This window comes from Phocoena sinus, chromosome 4, assembly GCF_008692025.1.
Source record: "Phocoena sinus isolate mPhoSin1 chromosome 4, mPhoSin1.pri, whole genome shotgun sequence".
In the NCBI taxonomy this organism is placed as follows: domain Eukaryota; kingdom Metazoa; phylum Chordata; class Mammalia; order Artiodactyla; family Phocoenidae; genus Phocoena; species Phocoena sinus.
The window spans coordinates 17002362-17018347 of NC_045766.1; the positions used below are offsets into that span (position 1 = coordinate 17002362).

A 15986-nucleotide genomic window follows, 5' to 3' on the forward strand; every position below is an offset into this window, starting at 1 on the left:
AATATTTTTTTCCTATGTATGCTTCATTTTGGAAATTTCTATTGGTGTGACTTCAAGTTTACTAATCTTTTCTCTGGCAACATCTAATTTGTCACTAATCTATCCAGTATATTTTTATTCAGACATTGTCATCTTCATCTCTAGAAGTAGAATTTGGGTCTTTTTATGCATCTCATGTCTCTGCTTAACTTTTTGAACATTTAAAACACAATTAGAGTAACTGTTTTAATATCTTTATCTGCTAATACTAACATCTATGACAGTCCTGGGTTTGTTTTTGATTGATTGACTTTTCTCTTTATTATGGATTGTATTTTCCTAAATCTGATCAAGTCACTAGTTCTATTATCTGTTTATGAGAAATACAGGGGTAGAGGAACATGTTAAACAACACCTCAGGGGTGTAATCAGTAAAGTGCAGAATGTGGAAAAATCCACAGGACCAATTGTTGATTTCTTCAGTATATAAAGTGCACAGAAAGAAAAAGGTTTAAGAGTTTTCACTAAATACAATGTGATGGGAATTCCCTGGCAGTGCAGTGGTTAGGACTCCTTGCTTTTACTGCCAAAGGCCCAGGTTAGATCCCTGGTTGGGGAACTAAGATCCCACAAGCTGCTTGGTGCAGCCAAAAAATTAAATTAAATTAAATTAAAATTTAAAAATAAATAAATAAATATAAAAAAGAAGCATTATTTTTTAAAAAATACGATATGAGGACCTTGTCTGAATCCTGATTTGAAGAAGTAAACTATTTAAAACATTTATGAGGAAATTGGGGGAATTTGAATACTGACTAGATGTTAAGAAATCATTAATTTTTAAAGATAAATGATTTTGTTGTTTTTAAACATAGACCTTAGTTTTTAGAGATACATAGTAAAATATTTATGGGTGAAATAATACGCTGCTGTGACTTGCTTCAAAATAATCCAGGGAGGGAAAGAGAAGGTGAGGATACAGATGGAACAAATTGGCCATGGGATGGTAACTGTTAAAGCTGAGTGATGAGAGCATAGTAGGTCACATATTATTCTCTCTGCTTTTGCAATATTTGATCTTTTTCCATAATTAAAAAAATCAGATGTTCTCTTCTCTGAAAAGAATTGCCATACTGTCTCCCTACACCTAATAGAATTAATTGTGCTCAGGAATGTTCCCCTACCATCCAAATAAATTAAACTCTCATTTATTTTCAAATCGTTCTCCCTAATTCGGCCATAAACCCCTTGAGAGCAAAAATGATGTCTTACACATTTTCTATTCTTTGTATTTCCATCACCAAACCACCGAGCTGGGATGCTCAGTAAACAGTGGCGAATTGGCAGCTCTCCACCCTAATTCGCCAAGGTGTTTACGACAGAGATGCCGACTCTGTCGTACTGAATCAAATTTCAAGTTAGATGTTGTGTCCTTTATAACTTCAAGTCATACTGCATATAAAAGTATGGCAAAGGAGCCCAAAAAGCTCTAATGTTAAAAATTCAGATAATAAAACTGTCAAGGCAAACCAGGAATCCAGCAGAGATTGGCAGGGTCAGCAGTACTAAAATTGTTGTACAGTTCATTGTGTACTTCCCTTCCTTACAGGTATGCATTACACTGTGACCTTTGCAAAGTCCTTCCGTCCTGCCCTGCCTTTCTCACATGACTGCTCTAAGTCTCAAGTAAGATACACTAATGCACACGAAAGGGCTTTTTTTAAACTGGAAAGCAGTATAAGGTTTAAAGTATAATGACCTCTTTCTAAGGCATGAAGGCATCTTACTGAGCACATCATTTTAGCTATTGGAAGATCTGACCTTGGATGAAATTGTTCAGTAGGCAAAGCATGTTTTGGGTGGTTATACAGTTGACCCTTGAACAACAAGGGTTTGGACTTTGCAGGTCCATTTATATGCAGATATTTTCCAATAAATACGGTACTTGGATTTTCATGTTACAGACCTTTAAACGTGGGGAAAAGTTTTGTTTGATTAGAGATTGCAGTATGTGGAGTCAAAACAACTAGGGTTTTGAGTCCTGATTCTATCTACTTTTTCAGCTTCCTGCCCTTAGGTGAGTCATTTATCAATTCCTTTGTTTTTGAGGTAGAGATAGCAGTACAGAGGACTTTCCACTGCAAGGGAGGTGGGTGGGTGGTTGACGCCCCTAACCTGCCCAACCTTGTTCAAGGGTCAACTGTATATATATATATAATATTTTTCTTTCCTTGAACTATAATACACACACAGCACCTATTATATGCCTGGTGCTGTGCTAGGTGCTAGTGACACAGAGTGAGGACAGCTAGGTGTCCAGGACCTGTCCTTGCAGGCCACCTAATCCCTGGCTATTTTTAAGTCTTCACGTACCCACCTACCTCCCACCCCTAGGTGCTCCTTACTCATGCTGTTTGTTCAATCTCCTGATTGACTTATTTTTTAAGTTGTTTACATATTTATGTATTTATTGATTTATCTTTTTAATTAAGAATTTCACTGTTTCACATTTTTCATATGTGCTCTTAGCACATGATTGTGGGCAGGTGGCCTATGAGTTCCTGTGTCAGTTACAAGGAAGGCAATTTTGGGAAGACCTTCCCAAGTTGAGTCCCCCCAGCGCGCGATGAGATTTATGTTTTAAACCAGACCATTTCACATGGTGTTAAATCTCAGGAGTGGTTATAAGGGTGTTATGTCTCAGGATAATTCATAAGTTGTACATTGGTTTTATACGGCTTTCTATATTTGTGTTATATTTAACAATAACTGTTAAAAATAAATATCTCTTCTTTCAAAATTCACACAACTTGTTCACTATATCATAATGACACGTGGCGCAGGTGCTGGCCACAGGTAGGTAGGATCGGAGTGACAGGGAGTGTCTGGTCAGCGGTGAGGGCTACCTGTCCACCGCCTCTGGCCTCAGTGGAGCCATCCAGTCGGCTACAGGAGGGCAAAACAACTAAATGAAGATAACAACAACGATAACAGTAATAATAAATCAGAGAGTGAAACTCTCATCCGCCAAATCGTAGTAAGCACTACGAATCGCATCCCCGCAGGCCCGCCATACAGGGGACTGCACGGACAGCGGCCCTGGCGGCTCTTGCGGCGCCCCTGAGTGTCCCCTTTCACTCTCTGGCCGGCAGAGTGGGCGGGGTCCGCTGGGAGGGGCGGAGCCTGGAGGGAGGGGCGGGGCGCCGAGCCCACAGCAGAGGGTGGGGCTGAGGGATGGGAAGGGGTGGACGGGCGGCTGGGCGGGGCGCGCTTGGGCCTCAGCTCCTCACGCGCCGCTTTCCCAGTCCACATCCCGCGCCGCCCGGAGCCCTGGCGGCCAAGGCTGTGCGCGAGCGGAGGCAGCAGCCAGAGGAGGAGCCGCGGGCGCTGAGGTAAGCGTGGGGCCGCCCGCCGCGCGGCCCGGAGCCCTCGCGTCCCGCGTTCGGCCCGCGGGTTGTGGCGAGGGAGGGGGGCGGTGCGCGGAGGCCCGGGCGGGCGGGGCCGGGGCCTGAGGGCGGGGACCGGCCTGGCCCCAGGGGCCGGCGGGGTCGGCAGGGCAGCGCGGCGCTGGCCCTGCTGGCTGAGCCGCGCAAGTCGGGGTTCGAGGCGGTGCGGGCGCCGCCGCACGACCGGCTCGGTCCCGGGCATTGTCAGCCCGGGAGGTGTGGAAACGGCCTGTCCCGGGGGCGCCCACGGAGGAGGGAAGGCGGGGGACGGCCTGGTCCCTCCCACTTTCGGGGGGCTGGGGGTCCAGTTCGCCCGTACAACCCTCGGGAACTTGTTAATAGGAAAGCTTGGCAGAGAAACAAATGCCAACGTTTTGGAAGAACTGAGAGTCACGTCGTTAGGCGCTGAGCCTTTATTTTCCTTCCCCGCCCCCTGACCAACCTCGGCCCGACTTGGCCAAAGAAGGATGTGTCACCAGCTCGCGGCCTCGGGCGGGATCCCGGGCCCGGCTGGGAAAGGGAGTACCTGAAACAAAGGTAAACAGGGGTCGGGCTGACCCCGGCCTTGCCCTGCGGCCGCCGCTGGGCCGCCCCGGTGGGTCTCACTCCCGCGCCGACCCCGGCCGCCGCCTCCCTCGGAGGGGCTTTCTCCTGGGGGACCTCTCGATGGAAACCAGCTGGCCGGCCTTGGAGTTGATGTTACATCTGAACTCTGCTATGCTCACGTTATTCCCAATCCTCTGACTCTGGTAAAGCTTAAGGAAACTGTATCCAGTTTTAGTGGTCAGCAAATGTAAGGGAGGATATATTGCTCTTTGTAAATTATAAGGTATTTTCTTATTAGGAAGTGGTCTGGAAACACGAAATAAAAATTTTTAACACGTAAGCAAAAAAAGAGTGATTAGTATGCCTTCCAAAATCTGAGGAAGTCTTCCTCCTCAAATCTTTTATGTACAAAACATCGCCCAAACCTTCCGTGCCAAGCATTTTTCTTTGTTCTTCGTTAGTCTCAGGCCTCAGTTTCTCATAGAGAGAGCACCCAGTCTGAGACCCTAAGAATAGCCATACTAGAGCAGAGTGTGTTTCCAGCTCAGTAGGCAACAGGCTTGTGTTATAGTAAAACACCGTTTTCTTTTTTGGTCATACTATTTTAAATTACCTCAATTTCATTTCTTCCAGGAGTATCCATGACTTTTAGTGAAAGCCTTTTTAAAAATCTATAGACTAATTTATACATACAGTTTATTCACACTTATTGCATCCTGTCCTCTCTGGCAGAAGAACTTATAGCATGAGATACTTGTGGAAAAACTTGAATCTTTTCTAACTCTGGGAGCTCAGAAATTGAGGACAGAGGAAAGAAGTTTTTTTTAAATGGAAAGCTTTGGAGAAGTCTTTACCAGGACCAACCTGGCTGTTGAGTTCAAAAAATAGCTTTATCTACGAATAATCTGAACTTTAAGCAGTTAAAGATTTATTTGTATTCATAAGTATTTGCATATTTTAAAATACAGCTAATATTCTGGAAATTGAAAGGGCTATACGACTTTATCTTAGTCTGACTTAATTTGGCCTCAATGTTTAGCTGAAAACACTGCCCTAAGAGAATGAAAGGTTCATTTCAGCAAGAAGGGAATAAAGGAGACGAGTAATATTGGGGTATGGGCTACTTGAGGTGGGTGCCTGTTCAAACCATAACTTTGCTTTTAAACGCTTCAGAGGCTTCGCATTACTTCTGGCAAACAGTCTACACTGATATGGTCCATACCACCCTTCAACACACAGCTTAAAGCTTTACTTCCTCTCTGAAGTTTTTCTTGACATCCTCCTCACCCCACCTCCCCCCCGAAAAACCCCATTGCCTGGCATAGAATTGATCACCCTTTTGAGTATGACCGTCCTCTAAATTAGACGTACCACTGACATTTTGGACCAGATAATTCTTCTCATGGAGGCTATCCTGTGCACTATAGGATGTTTAGCAGCATTCCTGACCTCTAGTTAATAGTTACCAGTAGTCCGCCTGCATACACACACAGTTGTGACAGTCAAACAGTCACACACCCCACACCACCCACACTCAAAAATGCCTCTAGACATTGCCAGATGTCCCCTGGGAGGGCCAAAATCACCCCCAGTTGAGAACCACTGTTCTAAAGGGACTGCTTGTCTTAACACTAATGACACTGCATTGTCCTCATTTGCTTCTGTGTCATTTTTTCTACTCTGCTGGGTTTGAAGGTAAGAGCAGTCATTCATTTAACAAACATCTGAGAGAGAGCCTACCTTGCCAGCCAGACCTTAATTTAGGTCTGGGAATACAGTGGTAAAAGCCACGGATGTGATCTCTAAACTCCTGGACCTTACAGTCTAAAGAGTGACAGACACATACATGTATAATTATACAGTTCCTCGTTACAATTGTGATAGATTCTGGAAGTACAGGGTTCTCTGAGTACATCACAAAGGGGTACTGACCTAGTTTGGAAACTAGGGGTTTCTTTGGGAAGTAACCTATAAGGGGAGGTAGACTGAAGAATAAATAGAAGTTACAAGGTAAAGCTTTGGGGGACTGTATTCCAGGCAGAAGGAGCAGGACCTTTTCTGGGAATTCAGAGGCCAGTATAGCTGGAGGATGGAGAGTGATAGGGGCCGGATGATACAAAATGAAGCTGGGAAAGTAGGTGAAGGCACGGTGAGCAGCAGTTCTCAGTCCAGCCTGTTTATCAGAATCACTAGAGGAACTTAAAACAATACTAGTGCCTGGGCCATGCTCCAGGCCCATTAGATCAGAATGTCTGCAGTGGGTCTTATTTCCTCCCCCAGCTGCCACTTTCCTCATACCTTCCAGCAGGATAACCACTGTTAGTAGTTTTATGTATCATTCTAGACATTTTCTGTGGCATTCAAGCAAATGCATACTCTTTCCTCCTGTTGTTTACGCAAGTGGTAGCATACTGTACACACTGTTCTGTTCCTTGTTTTGTTCTCTTAACAATATCCTGGAAATCTTTCCATTCTATTATATAGTTTTCTTATTCTTTTGAATGACTGTATAGTATTCCATTGTATAGATACACAGATTATTTAATGGATCCTCTACTGAGGGACATTTAAACTGTGTTCCTCTGTTGAGGGACATTTAAATTGTTTCCAGTAATTTACTATAACAAATCATACTATGCATATGCTAGTTCACATGTGTGTGAATATATTTGTAGGATAAATTCCTAGAAGTGGAATTGTTGGGTCAGATATGTACACACACACATTTGTAAATATTTGTGGTTGTAAAAGATTACTCTGGTCATATTGGAGAGAATAGCTTGGAAGGAAATGAGTGGATGTTGGAGAAAACTGATTCTAACTAAGATTACAGTGTGTTATAAAGTGAATTGTGTCCCCCTAAAATTGCTCTTTGAAGCCCTAATCCCTAATGTGACTATATTTGAAGATAGTCTTTAGGAGGTAATTAAAGTTAAGTGAGGTCATAAGGGTTGGGGCCCTAATCCAATAAAATTGGTGGCCTTATAAGAAGAGGAGGAAGGGAAGGCCATGTGCTCACAGTGAGAACATAGCCATTTACAAGCCAGGAAGAGAGTCCTTACCAGAAACCAACCTTGCTGGACCGTGATCTGGGACTTCTATCCTCCAAAACTGTAAGAATGTTAATTTCTGTTGTTTAAGCCACCCAGTCTATGGTATTTTATTATGGCTACCTGAGCTGGCTAATACAGTCAGCCTTTGGTATCTGCTGGGGATTGGTTCCAGGACCCCCCTGGATACCAAAATCCACGGATGCTCAAGTCTCTTATATAAGATGGCGTAATACAGTCAGCCCTCCATATCTGCAGGTTTACATCCATGGATACAGAGGGAAAACTACACTGTGGAAAGGTAGAGAAAAACTGATAGCTGGGACCAAGTTGGTAGCAGAGGAGATGGAGAGAAGTAAATGGATGCAAGGGATATATTTAGGAGGCATAATTGATAGGATTTGTTGATTGATACAGTACAAGCAGTGAGAGGGAGAAATACGTGTATAGAATAAAGCCCAGGGTTCTCACTTACCCAGCCAGGTGAATGGTGTTACCTGAGCTAGAGAACATTGGAAGAATAAATGGTTGAGGTGGTTTAAATTACAGTTCACTTTGGGACTGGTGAGAAGTGGAGATGTCACATAAGCATTTGATAATTCAAATCCAGAGCCCAGAAGGGTGTGATGGACTGGGGATATAAATATTTAGGTGTAAATTGAAGGGTGTAGATGGAATTACCCCGCACAGAGGTTGTACACCCACAGCCCAGAGCTGAATCTGTTTTACAGATCTGTGTTGTTTTTCACATACAGTGGTTTTTGTTGTTGTTGTTTAATTTTGAGTTAGTTGCCAGTAATTTAAAATCTGAAGATTTCCCATGAAAATCCAGATTTTGGAGGTTTTCTTTAAAAGTGAGAAGATGTAGCACTACTGAGCGGGCTTTCCCATATGAGAGCAGTTGATTGGAGCTCTGTCACAGCTGATCCCAGCTGCTTTCTAGTCCACCAAAGAGCCTACCACTCCCTAAAACTTATTCCTGGCCTGCTTTGTTTATTTTCTTCTCTGACTGTGTAAGCATATGTGTGATGCCTGCTCTAAGGAGAGAGTATAGAATAGTGATTCTCATTTTGGCTACACATTGGAAACATTGAATGGTTAAAAAATACTGATGCTGGGGCCTACCTCAATTTCTCTTTCTGTTTGCTTGCTCTGAATTGCAGCCTGGGATTTTTAAAAGGTCCTCAGGTGATTCCACTGAGCAGTGGAAATTGAGAACCATCTATAGAGATTAAGAAGAGAAGAGGGCTCAGGCCCAGCATTTCAAAGTTGGGTCAAGGAGGGTAACCCCAGGAGAGGGATGAGAAGTGGCCAGAGGTACAGTGGAATGACACCTTGCTTGCCCTTAAGGTATGCAAACTTAACCGAATATATTTGAAGGTGTTTCTAATTAGATGAAAGAAAGTGTTCTATTTTGCAGGTATACTTACTGTTTTTTTTGTTTTTTGCATGCATGCATGCATACATATATGCTGTTCATTACTGTATAGAGTTATGCATACAAAAATCAGTTAGGCTTTACGTAATAGGCCATTTAAAGAATTTTCGAGAGTAATTTAAACTATACTCGGTTTTTGTCTTAGAAACTCACTTTCAAATTTAATTCCAGTTTAAGATGTGTCATGAAAGGCAAGGGAAGAGAGTATTTTAAAAAGAGGAGTCATCAAGTAAAGATGTAGACATAAAATGATGTACTGACTTTAGCAAATGGAGTCTTTGACCTTAGCAACAACCGTTTTAGATTGAAAAAGGCAGAAGCCAGATTGAAGTGGATAGAAAGTAAGGAAATGGAAATGGTGAATGTTGGAAAAATCTTTTGAGATGTTTAATCAAAAGGGGAGTGATGAGGCAGGGGGAGTTGTCTTACATGTCTCTATGGTAGGTGCTTAGTCTGTGTTGGTTACCCAAACGCTTCTCCTGACTTTTCAGGGACGTATCTCAGTCGTGCCTGATTACCTGTCTACCCCATTTCGGAGGGATCTTGCTTATATTTGTTTTGGAGACTTTGTGCTTTTCACTGAGGAGATATTTTGCCAGGACCCTTGAGGCTCAGATGTTGGTGATTAGGCCCTTAGTCTCTTTCTTATCTGGAAAGCCATAGAACTCCTAAGGACCAGCAGGGCTCCAGTGACCCTGACATCATCCTTTCAGTGAACTGATGAACAAAGACCAGATTGTTGGCATGTTGGAAATGGAATACTTGGCTATGTCAGGGAATATGTATCTAGCTGTCATTCCTAGGGATAGTTTTTTTTTTTTTTTTTTCTTGCGGTACGCGGGCCTCTCACTGTTGTGGCATCTCCCGTTGCGGAGCACAGGCTCCGGATGCGCAAGCTCAGCGGCCATGGCTCACGGGCCCAGCCGCTCCGTGGCATGTAGGATCTTCCCAGACCGGGGCACGAACCCATGTCCCCTGCATCGGCAGGTGGACTCTCAACCACTGCACCACCAGGGAAGCCCCCTAGGGATAGTTTTTGCAGCTGTGTTTTTTTCTAATTAACTTGATATTGCAGTTTGGTTTTCCAGTTGCGTGTATGTAACATTTCTCATACTTTGAAATCTTTATCATTGATGGTGATTAAAGGGTATGGATATAAGTTGGAGAATTAGGCCCTCATTGAGCTCAGAGAGAAGCAGAAGAAGAGAACACCAGACAAACTTTGGTTTCCAAAAGGTTGTATGAATGCTGTTACCTTGAAGACTTTGGATTAGAATGACTCTCTGGAGTGGGTTGTAATGCAGATGTTCACTACCAATCTGTCATTTATCCATTTCTGCCTCGCTGGCAACCTTAATCTGGCACAAGAGAGTTTAAAGGTCAGTTTTACACTTCATGTTTCTAAGAGTTGTGATCTACCAGCAGAACAGAAACCACAGGGGTTGGAAAATGCCAAGGATTATTAGTGAAGAATGGTATTTATTAGTTGAAGGCATAAGCCCCATTGCTGTACTCTTTTTGCAAACAGGAGTATCATCTTGTAAGGGATTGTCCTTCATAGCTGTCATTGGTTCATCAGGTGCATGATGGTTAACTTCTAAATGAAGGATGACTTTGTGACATGAATAGCAGACTTTGGTTTAAGGTTTATACTGGGAGTTTATAATAAGAAAATATTTTGTTTAGAAACTTTTATGTGCTTAGGCAATTGTAGGAATTCTTTTATCGCAAATATAGTTAGGTACTATGCCTGATGGTGATAGATGGAGGGAAAAGTTCACTGCCAAAGTTGTCCAGAGCTCCTTTGGTTTGTAAAGGAGACAACAGTGGTTGCATGGTAATAGGATTTAGAGTCAGTTCGTGGGTGCATGACCTTGATCTGTCAAGTGTGAGCTGTGTGACTTGCTTTTATTGAGTTAAAATTCACATAACATAAAATTAACCATTTTAATCATTTTAAAGTGTACAATCAGTGAATCTCAATACATTCACAGTGTTGTGCAACCATAACCATTATCTAATTCCAGAACATTTTTTATCACCCCAGAAGGAAGCCGTGTACCCATTAAGCAGTTATTCCCCATCCCTTTCTCCCCCTATTTCCTGGAAACCACCAGTTTGCTTGCTTTCTCTATGGAGTTGTTTATTTTGGACATTTCATATAAATGGAATCACACAAAATGAGACTTCCTGTATCTGGCTTCTTTCATTTAGCATGATGTTTACAAGGTTCATTCATGTTGTGGCATGTGTTCCTTTCTTTGAATAATATTCATTCCTGTCTTTGAATAATAATTCCACTGAAAGGATATACCACCTTTTGTTTATCCGTTTATCAGTTGATGGACATTTCAGTTGTTTACACCTTCTGGCTACTGTAGATAGTGTTGCCAAGAGCTTTCGTGTGCAAGTTTTTACTTGAATACCTGCTTCAATTCTTTTGTATATATACCTAGGAGTGGAATTGCTGGATCATATGGTGATTCTATGTTTAACTTTTTGAGGAACTACCAAACTTTTCCACAGCAACTGCACCATTTTACATTTCCACTATCAGTGTTTGAAAGTTATAGTTTCTCCACGTCCTCGTCAACACTTGTTATTTTCTGGTTTTGGTTTGGTTTTGGTTATGGCCATCCTCGTGGATGGGAAGTGATATCTCACTGTGATTTTGATTTGCATTTCTCTAGTGACTAATGATGTTGTGCATCTTTTAATGTGTTTGTTGGCCATTTGTATATTTTCTTTGGAGAGATGTCTATTCAAGTTCTTTGCCTGTTTTTTAATTGGGCTGCTTGTCTTTTTTGTTGTTGAGTAGTTAAGAGTTCTTTATATATTGATTACTAGACCCTTGTCAGATACCACCAAGAGTGGTATGATCCTTCAGCAACCACCAAGGGTCTTCCATTCTAGTGCATAGTGAGTCGTGACATAACTAGAGGGCTGGGATCCAGCCAGTCACAGAGTCCCAGGTACAAAAGGTATTTGGATACGTTGTACCCATCCAGAATTAAAGGTATATTTTCTTGTAGAGCATGCATTTGTCAAATTCTGTTGCTATTCCTCTCAAATTTATTTATTTTTTAAATAAATTTATTTATTTATTATTATTATTTTTTGGCTGTGTTGGGTCTTCGTTGCTGCATGCGGGCTTTCTCTAGTTGTGGCGAGAGGGGGCTACTCTTCGTTGTGGTGCGTGGGCTTCTCATTGTGGTGGCTTCTCTTATTGTGGAGCACGGGCTCTAGGCATGCAGGCTTTAGTAGTTGTGGCACATGGGCTCAGTAGTTGTGGCTCTCGGGCTCTAGATCGCAGGCTCTATAGTTGTGGCACACGGGCTTAGTGGCTCTGCAGCACGTGGGATCTTCCCGGACCATTGCTTGGATTCTTAACCACCACACCACCAGGGAAGTCCCTCTTCTCAAATTTAGGGATAGCTGTTCTAGGTGTGTGAGTCATAGTTTTCAAAACTAAAGAGTTTTCAGGCTTTGAAGGAGAATAAAGGCAGTTCTTTTTATTGAACCAAGAATTCTCGCATTTCAATGTATCAACCTTTAAACTTCTAGAACTAAGACTATTTTCTGATTCAGTGGTTAGTGATCTCATTCACCTCAATCAACAAATATTTATTGAGTTACCACTATGTGCTTGGCACTTTGCTAGATACTAGAGATACAGTGCCTTATGATACAAGCCTAAACTCTCTCTTGACCCTGCATCCTCCTCCAAATCTGTTCCTCTCTGTTGTCTAACTGACTCAGTCCAGTTCCTTACCACCGGTCTCTCTTGAGTCCTCTCTCTTGAGTCAGGCCTTTACCCTCCACATTGCTAACTCCAGTGAGTAAGTTTTCAGTCTTTTTCTTACTTGACCTTTCAACAGCATTTTGCACAGTTGATTATTCCTTTCTTTGAAATGCTTTTTTCACTTAGCTTCCAGAGTACTACATTCTCTGGATTTCCTCCTACCTTACTGGTGATTCCTTCTCAGTCTTTTTGTTTTCATCATCTAACTGACCTCTGAAAATTGGAGAGCTGTTTATTCCTCAAACCTCTGTTCTTCCTTATCAACCCTATTTTCTTGTCATTTCACCCAGTCTCATGACCTTAAATATACACCAATCCTACCACCAAGGACTACCAATTTTTTCTCCAAGTTAGACCTCTTCTCTGAATCTCATACTCTGTTATCAAAGTGCCTACTTGACCTCTCCATTTGGATATCTAACAGACATCTCAAAACGGAACTCCTCCTCTTCCCCTCTAAAACCCACTCTTCCCACAGCCTGTCCCATCTCGGTAAATAGCAGCTCCATTCTTCCAGGAACCCAGGCCAAAAACCTTGGCAACATCTTTGACTCTCTTCTTTCTCTTTCACCCCACATTCAGTCTATCAGCAAACCCTCTTGGCTCTACATTCAGAATGTATCTAGAATTGGTCACATCCCAATATCTCTACTGCTTCTACCTTGTCCAAATCACCATTGTATCTCACCTGGATTACTGTCATAGCCTCTTTTTCCCTGCTTCAGTCCTTGCTCTCCTAGCAGCTAGAGGGACCCTGTTAAAAGTAAGTTCTCTGATCAGAGGCTTTACATTTACCTACAAGGCCCTACATAATCTAACCCCCCTTTTACTTCCCTGACCTCATCTCCTACTACTCTCCCCTGTGCTTACTTTGTCCCAGTCACAAATGGTTCTTGTTCTTCCTTCAACAAAGCAGCTACATCCCTGCCTCAGGACCTTTGCTTTCCCCTAATATCTACAAAGCTCCTTCTCTCAGGTCTTTGTTAAAGTTCATTTTCCCCAGCACTCCCTTCCCTTTCAAACTCTTCTTCCTAGATCTCTCAATAATCTGGGTGTTCCTCCCATCCCCCCAAGACTGAGCATTGAGGCTATTTCTCTCCCATGCCCCCATATGTTTATTCATCTTTAAGCTTTCTTTTTTTTTTTTTTTTATGCGTTACGCGGGCCTCTCACTGTTGTGGCCTCTCCCGTTGCGGAGGACAGGCTCCGGACGCGCAGGCTCAGCGGCCATGGCTCACGGGCCCAGCCGCTCCGCGGCACGTGGGATCCTCCCAGACCGGGGCACGAACCCGTGTCCCCTGCATCGGCAGGCGGACTCTCAACCACTGCGCCACCAGGGAAGCCCTAAGCTTTCTTTTGAACTGAGTCCCCCCAGTTTTGTTTTGTTTTGTTTTGTTTTAAGCAGTTTGAAAACTGCTTGTCTGTGAGGTTAGAAATAAAAAGCAGAGATTAGTGTCTGTGAATGGGTATGTCATTAAGGACTTAGAAATCATAGCAAAGGCACACTGAGCCCTTCCATTTCGTGATCACAGGCATAGTCCCTGTTTCACAGCCTTGAGAATGGAGCCCTGGAATGCTCCTGCTACGAGTACTGATGAACACAGCACTCCTACCAGCGCCAAGCCCCGAGCACTGTGGCTCAGGTGTCAGCATTTTGTCTTCTGTCAGCATGGTACGTCTTAGCAATCTTGGCATTCTCCTGGCATTCTAGTTGGTACCTCTTTCCCATGGCAGGCCCTGCTCAGTGAGTAGAAGTTCACTCAGTGTTGGCAGCAGTATTGGAATCCATGTATTAAAGGCAGTTAAGGGTTCCACATAATGAAGAGAGTGTGTTGATTCTACTGTGAAATGCCTCCGACTCTAAAGAAAAGGGCAACAGATCATGTCCAATGACGGTCTCTCTGGATAGCAGGTTAAGAGGTTTCATCTGGGTCATTGTTTCTCAGCTTGTCTGTAAACCTGCAGGCCTTCATGAGGGCCTTCTGGCGGGATCATGTTATTAAAGGCTGGAATGGTGTCTGTTTTGATTCATTATTTTAAAAGACAATGCATTATTTCTAATGAATTTTTAACCAAACAAGTATTATGTAAATATGTTCTCCTTGCCTCTACTCTTTTCCTAGATGAGCTAATTTCCTAGATGACAAATAAGTAGATAAATAAATAATGTAATTTCAGATAGTGGTAATAGTGCTATGAAAAAAATTAAGTAGGTCTATTCCCCTGATGATGAACACTTGGGTTGTTTCCAGTTTTTCCTCTTTTAAACATTACTGCAATGAACATCCTTGTACTTATGCAAATGTGTGAATGTTTATATTGTATAAACAACTGAAAGATGGAATTACTGGGTCATATAGTCATATAATCAAAATTTTAATAGATAATGCCAAATTGGTCCCCAAGGTATCTATACTAATATTATTTAACTATATAATATGTAATATAATTAAAAGCAGTAATGTGTTTATGTTTTTTAATAAATAAAATATTTTTATTACTTTTAGTTACACTAGGAATATAGAATACATTCTCTTTGTTAAAAGTAAAAAATTAACAGAGGACAAAAATCCTCATGCCTTCACCAACTTGCAAATTTTTGCCTCTCTCAAAAGTTTTTTAAACTCCTCTCTCCTTGTTTTAATTTTTATTTCCATGTGGTTGAGCATCTTTTCTAGTTTTTGACCATTTGTATTTCTTTTTTTCTTTTCTATTTGGATTGCATAGCAAAGACTGCTGGTTACCTCCTGTGATCCATTCTTCCTTCATCTTTAGTAATAGGAACCCCAGTTTTTAGCCAGGTCCATTGCTGCCCATCCAGAAGACTATATTCTTTGGCTTCCTTGGAGCTAAGTATAACTAGGTAAGTTTTAGCTAACAATACATAAGCAGAAGGGTTTGATATGACTTTCTGAAGGCTCCTTCAAGAGAGGAGGCACTCCCTCATCCCTTCACACATTCTATATATTGGAACACAGATGTAATGACTGGAGCTCTACCAGCCATCCTAGACTATGAGGACCACGGTGGTAGCTCAGTGAGCCAGAAAGTCTGGGTCTCTGAGCACTTGGTCAAGCTGCTGCACCAGCCCTCAACTTCTTTTGCATAAGAGAAATTTAACTTCTGTTTTGTTTAAGCACTCTTATTTTTGTTTTTTCCTGTTATATGCAGATAGTGAATACTTTTTATTTATTTATAGGAGTTCTTTGGCTTCTAGATACTCATTCTTTATTTATGAAAATGGTACATTTTCCTCCAATCTGTTGTAGTCCTCTCCCTTTGTTAGTAATGGTTTTTAATTTTGATGTCAGATTTACCTATCTTTGCTTTCATGGCTTTTGACTTTACTTTTTTTTTTTTACTAACTTTTTTTTTAACTAACTTTTAAATGGATGTCTTTCCTGCCTTAAGATATAAACATAGTATCTTACATTTTCTTATAATTTTATATAAAATTTAAATCTTTAATTCATCTGGAATTTATTTTTGTGAATAGTGTAAGGGAGGACTCTTGTTCAGTTGGCTATCCATTTGAATAATAATTTTTCTAATAAGTGGCATGTCAAATTATCAGTTAATAGATTCTCATATATGTATAGGTTGGTTTTAGGACTCTAGTTCCATTGATCTTTGCTTCTGTGACATTAACACACTTTTAATTACTATAGCTTGATAATAAATTGTGATTTTTGGTAGGCAAGGTCTTCTTTCTTTGTTCTTTTTAA

At 41.8% G+C, this 15986-nt stretch overlaps 1 protein-coding gene across 2 annotated transcripts in view; it reads left to right on the plus strand.

The window, feature by feature from the left end:
• The first annotated feature begins 3202 nt into the window (after positions 1-3202).
• Positions 3203-15986, plus strand: part of PPP2R3A (protein phosphatase 2 regulatory subunit B''alpha) — a 221397-nt gene continuing 208613 nt past the window's right edge. The window contains exon 1 of one of the 2 annotated variants that reach the window (XM_032630859.1): positions 3203-3371. The gene's annotated coding sequence lies outside the window, so the exon portion shown is untranslated. The remainder of the gene's footprint in view (positions 3372-15986) is intronic. The other variant, XM_032630857.1, reaches the window with a different exon arrangement.